Raw genomic sequence first — 6,199 nt, forward strand, 5'->3', positions numbered from 1 at the left:
TGTTTTAGATTTAAAAGGAAAAAAAAGAGGCTTTATTCTGTTAATATGTATCTTTACAATTCTTTGTATTGTATAAAAATATTGTAGGTAATTTACCTTGGGTGCAATGTGTTCTGTCAAAAGTTTTTATTTTGATATTTTGTCAGAGAAGCAGAAAGAGAGCAGGAAACGCCGTTTTATGATGTTGTATGTGTGCTTTTAAAGTGCCTCTTTAATATTGTTAAATAAAGTATGAGATGAAAATATGGGGTGGTACTGTAAAATCATACATGATTAATCTTTTCAAATATATTCCAATATTTTCACAGAAATTTCCTGTCTGTGTGATGTTTGTCCTGGTTGTGTCCCGTACCCTGCGGTCCTCGTGGTTCCCTCCTCCCATGCATATCTCTAACCAAACGATGATATTTCTAATGGACAGTTGGATGCTCTGTACATCTTGGTGGTGTCCTCTGTAAAGTGGCCGCAGGAGGACATTGGTGCAGCTGCCATCGCTTTGCAATCGTTTGCAAAGCAGTGGAGCTTCTCAATGGTGAAGATGCTCATGCATCTGCTCCTTCCCGCTGCATCTTGCCCGACTCCTGCTCATGGCATGGGTGTCTTGTCCCACGGGGGGGAAAGAAAGCCTAATGTGATGGTGATGGTGATAGTCCACTTTGGTCATCACCAACTGGTGATGGTGATGGCCCGGTGTGGTCATCACCAGCTGGTGATGGGGATTGCCCAGTTTGGTCATCATCAGTTGGTGATGCTGGTGATGGTGATGGCCCAGTGTGGTCATCACCAACTGGTGATGGTGATTGGCCAGTTTAGTCATCATCAGTTGGTGATGATGGTGATGATGATGGCCCAGTGTGGTCATCACCAATTTGTCCTCAAGCTGACCTCTGCCAGCACAGCGCTGAGGTCTGAAGGTAGGAGGCTGACACAAAGCCGGGCATATTATATTCTTTAATTACTCTTGCAATCATAACATTTAAACGCTGTCAATGAGAGATAGCTCCTAACCGCGGGCTAGAATCCTTGCCACTTGGGGCTTGTAACTAAAACTGCAGGATTAATTTGATTAATTGATAGAATTATTTTCCAAACTACTCTTTTGTTTATGGAGGCTTAAAATGCTTGCCGCCTGCACCCTCCTGGTGTGTTGCAGAGTGGAGATAAAGTGGCTGAAAATAATTAGTATGGCTTAATTTAGGGAAAAAAATAACCTCAAAAGAATTTTGCAGAAAATTTAAGGCAGCACATTTTACTTTGTTTTGGCAGGAAATATTATGGAGCTGGAAATGGGACTTTTATGTTTTCCCCTCTCCTATATTTCACCAGGGCTGCAAACCTACGGGGCAGAGGAATATTTATTTCATGCCTGGTTGTTACTGTAGCTCTCCCACGCCTTCAGATTCATAACCTGGGCACCTGGAAATGAAGTCCCCTGGGAGCCACAGCTTTACTGCAGGGGATGGGACCTGTCCCCGGGGCCCCGGGCAGGGTGCGGGGACACCGTCCTAAAGCAGGACCCACCTTATTGCAGCACAGGCCACGAGCGATGCTCCCCTCGGGTACCGCTCCCTCCCGAACGCTGCTCCCCAGGGAGATGCTAACATCATCCCTGCAGCCCTGAAGGCTGAAATATTTAATCCTTCCCTTTCCCCTCTAAGTGAGAGTGGAGGGTTTTTTCCCTCCATCCTCTCCCGCCTGCTCTCACCCACATCCCCCTCCCACAATCTCAGTGACGGCAAAGTGGGTGACCCCCGCTCCGGTCCATCAGGTACCCTCAGCTCCCGAAGCCCCCGGGTTTGCCGAGTCCTGCGTTATCCAGCAGCACTTGACACGTGGGAGATTGCAGACCCCTATGAACGGAATTCCAGCGAGGAAGGCAAAGCCGGGTGGCTTCTCCCGGCGGCAGGTTAACTCGCTGCTCAGCGGGTGCCAGCGGCACAGAGAGGGCACCCATGGGACCCGGCATGTCCAGGGGTCCCAGGACTGCATCCTGTTGGGATGCACGACTGGTCTGCACCATCCTCAGCCCCAATCTACACCCTCTGCGGATGGGGAGAGCCCCACAGCCTGCCCCGGGGGAGGGGGGGTTGGAGGGTGGCTGGGTCTGAACCTGTACCTGGCATTGCGCGGAGCCCCTGAGGGGCTTTCTTGGCTTCTTGCCACCACCCTAAATTTTCCTCAAGCTGCTGTTTGCTCTTCAAGTTCCAGCCCCCCTCCCCCCCAAATCCAGCCAGCCTTTCTTCTCAGCCGCACACCCAAGTTTCTGAGCTGGAGGTGCTTTAAGCCTCTCTGTAAAGCCCGGAGGATAACGGGATCCACCATGGTTGTCACGCTGCTAGCAGGGGCTAAAGATTTTTTATTTTTTTTCTTGCTCTTGAATCAAATCTGGCCGTTCCTTGCACAGCAGGAATTTAAACCCCAGCTCCCACATCCCCCTGCCTGTATGTGCATGACGGGGGTCACACCGGCTCCTGCATCCCTGATGCTGAATTGCCTTCGGGAGGTGAAACACCGAGCCCGGGCGGCTGCGGGATGCAGGGACGGCAGCTGTGGGGGAGTCGGGGAAATAACACAGGAGCCGTGCACCTGCCCAGGGGCTGCAGTCCCACCAGCAGCAATGCCCCTTAAGCTACAGCCCGTTTCGCCGCCTGACCTGTGGGGATGGGGGCATCGGTCCTTTTGTGAGATAGAGCATCATCCCTATAGCAGGAGATCAATGGCGGGAGGGGGGAAATAAGCACTGAGAAATCCCAGCGTTGAATTTGGGGCATGGGGGCTGCTCGTCCGCACATTCCCACCGGGCTTCAGTAGCATCCAGCATCGTTTTGTATCGCTTGTTTTAACCCGAAAACCTTCATGCTGTTATGTCAGGGCTCCCGGGAGCCCTGAATCCAGCAGCATCATCTCCGCATGGGACATGCCCAAGCCATGGCGGGACATGCCCAAACTGTGCCCAAGTTGTGCCCAAGCCGTGCCCAAGCTGTGCCCAAGTCATGCCCAAGCCGCAGAGGGCCATAGGCTGCTGGCAGCTGCCTTGGGGCTGCACCGCAGGCAGGTGACAAGTGACACCCGGGGCCCTGTTCTCCAGCCGGTAGGTGGCAGGGCCCCCCTGCAGCGCACCCAGCCCCGTGGGTCCCAGCTTGCCTGCGGGCAGGGGCACTGACATGCCATTCCTCCGTCTTGGGACAAAAGGAAAAAAATAAACCAAAACCACCTAAAAACGTGACTTTCTGCAGCTGGAAACTGCTGTTTCTGCAGCTTTGGCAGAGCCTGGCTAGGGGGACGGCGCCAGCGGCTGGGGCAGCCTGTGGTCCCATGGACACCCAGACCCCCCTTGGGGTGCTCAGCGCAGCACCCAGCATCACCACCACCCACCCCTCGTCTGTGAAATATGGCCGAGGCAGCGCCTTAGCTTTTCCCATTTACATTCCTCTGCCGACACCTCCTCTCCCTGCGTCTCTAATAATATCACCCCAGATTAATTGGCACTAATACAAATGTACACAGCTCCATAAAAAGATGTCACCTCGCTCACAATGGGGGAAACGGCTGCTCGCGCATTATCTCTGCTCTGCAGGCGTGTAATTCACTCCTCGGGAAAACACGCTATTTATTCTGTTACCCTATAACAATCTCTCTGCAAACACAACGGGATCAGGGGCGGGGAGGGAGGGGGGACACCCGGCCGTACCGCTGTCACCGGCACTGTGTTGGTTGTCCCCACGCAGGGGCACCCAGGGGTCCCCTGCACGGCGGGGTGGGATGTGCGGGGTGATGGGGCAGGGAGATGCGGGGCTCGGGGACATCCCCACACCGGGCATCCGGCCCTTAGCCCAGTGGTGTTTGATGTGACTGCAAATTCTCAGGCTTGGGGGGGGGGGGGGGATCTAAGAGGCTTTGGGACAGTGCCAAAAAGCTAATTAAAAGGACACTGGCACAGAATGTGCAAGGGGAAGGATTGCAACCTGTTTCCTCCCCGGAGCTGGGCTCCACGCTGGTGTGCAGCACCCACCGGCTCGGTCAAGGCTGGTTTGGTTTCTTACGGCATGGGTGAGATGCAGCCCCCCCAAAAAAAGGGTGTGACATCATCCGGGGTCTGTCCCCTCAGGCCCTCGAAGGACGCTGCCGCTGCTTCTCCTACCACAAAGAGCCGGGAATAGCCAACATCCCCCTGCTCCATTCTGCGGAGAGGAAATTTGGGCGCCCTGTTTGTGTCCGCTCACCCCCAGCCTCCCAGGTCCTCGCCATTAACAGTGTTGCATTTAATTAAATGAGTTGTCTAATTGTCTCGGCGTAAGCAAATGCGTTGTGTCAATAACACTGGTGCTGTGAGCGGCGTCGGCGGGCGATGCCACGGATGCGCCCAGAGGACACGGCTGGGTCTGCAGCGCTGCACCAACCCCCGGCCCCAAATCACCCACAGCCGTGCTGAGGAGGGGGAGGGGGGGGGGTGGAACGGAGACCCCCGAAAGCAGCAGAGCGGAGCCTCGGCTCCCCATCACCCAGGCCCTGATGGAGTCAGCGCCCATCACGGCTGACGCAAAGCAGAGGCTGCTCAAACCTCCTTGGGCCGGACCCCGCAAAGCCATGGCGGGCGGGCGCTTGGCTTCATCCCACCCGTGAGCGGCGGCGGGAAGGGAAAGGCTCTGGAAGCGGAGCTGCCTGCCCTGGGGTGTGACGGTCTCCAGGAAGGCTGCGAGTCGGGGCCAAACGAGGTGAAAAACGCCATCAGGAGCGTTCTAGGGGGAGGGGGGCAGCCGGCCAAGCTGGGGGGAGAGCAAAGCCTTGTCCTCGGCAGCGTCTCCCTCCCTCGATGGGTTGGTTTTTTTTTTCTCCCCTGGAACTCTTCTTAATTCCTAACTTAATTTCTTTTGACATCCTCATTGCCGGCTTGACCTCTTTACTGGAATCATGTGCTGCTTAAAACTCATTATCCCACCATTGAAACAGGAAGTTAATTAAAAACCCTTTAAAAAAAAAAAAAGAAGAAGAAAAAAAGATGGGGGGGGGGAGGTGGAATAAAGCACACCTCATGTCCAGGGATGGAAAGAGAGGGGACACGGCCAAGCCACCGTGCCGTGCCGTGCTGGGCTGGGTCAGGCTGTGCTGGGCCACCTACCCACAGCCCACCAGCCCCCTGCTCCCCCCCGCTGAGCCAAAAATTGCATCACAAATTGGGGAGCACCGGCCGTCACTGCCCCCTGAAACAAGGTCGGCCACGGCTGAGGGCCAGGTGTGGCAGAAATGGTTATTTTTCACAACAGGAATATTCCCATCGTGGAGCCAAAATATAAATGGCTCCCGTTTACCCCACAATTAGCCCCAAAATCACCACCTGGATGCATGCTCAAGAGGAGAGCCGGCTCACGCGGCTGGGGTGCTGTCAAGGGGGGACCAGCACCCATACGATGGCCATAGTGTGCCCTGGGGTGTCCCTCTAGCCCAAGACGGGGTCACGGTGACCCTGGAAGTTGCAAGTGGAACTTTTTGGACCACACATCAACAAACAAGTGGGATTTTAAGAGGGGTTTGGGATCACAAAGGGAGGCCCTGAGGACCTCGTGGAAGGGCTTGGGCAAGCCCACAGGAGGCTTTGAGGACCTCCAAAGAGTGTGTTGGGACCCCAATCCGGGGGGACCGAGGTCCCAGAAGGGGAAATTGGTGGCCCCATGGGAGTTTAGGACCTTCCAGAGGGAGTGTGAGGGTGCAAAGGGTGACTGGGAGCCCAAAGGGGGGTTTAAAGATACCAGAGGAAGGGTTGGGGTCCCAAAGGAGGGGCTTAAGAACCCTAAAGAGAGGTTAGGGTCCCAAGGGAGGGGCTTGGGGACACCAAGGTGGAACTGGAGTCCCAAAGGAGTGGGTTGGGCACCACAAAGGTGGAGCTGGATCCCAAAGGAGGGGCTTGGAGACCCCAAGGGGGTGTTGGGGACACGCAGGAGGGATTGGGGACCCCAAAGTGGGGGGATGGGGGGGGGGGTAGGACCCCAAAGGGGTGGAGGTCAGAGTCCCAAGGCAGGGGGCTGGGGGCTTCACGGGGACGCCAAAGTGAGGCTGGGGACACGCGGGATGATTTGGGGACCCGGGCGGGGAGGGAGAGAGAGGGGGCAGCCACCGAGCCCCCCGCATGGATCGGGCCCCTCCAGGGGGACACCGCCCCCTTCCCCGCCCCAGCCCCGCCCCGCCCCGCCCCGCGCCGCCG

This window comes from Vanellus vanellus (assembly GCF_965231255.1).
Source record: "Vanellus vanellus genome assembly, chromosome: 12".
Lineage (NCBI taxonomy): Eukaryota > Metazoa > Chordata > Aves > Charadriiformes > Charadriidae > Vanellus > Vanellus vanellus.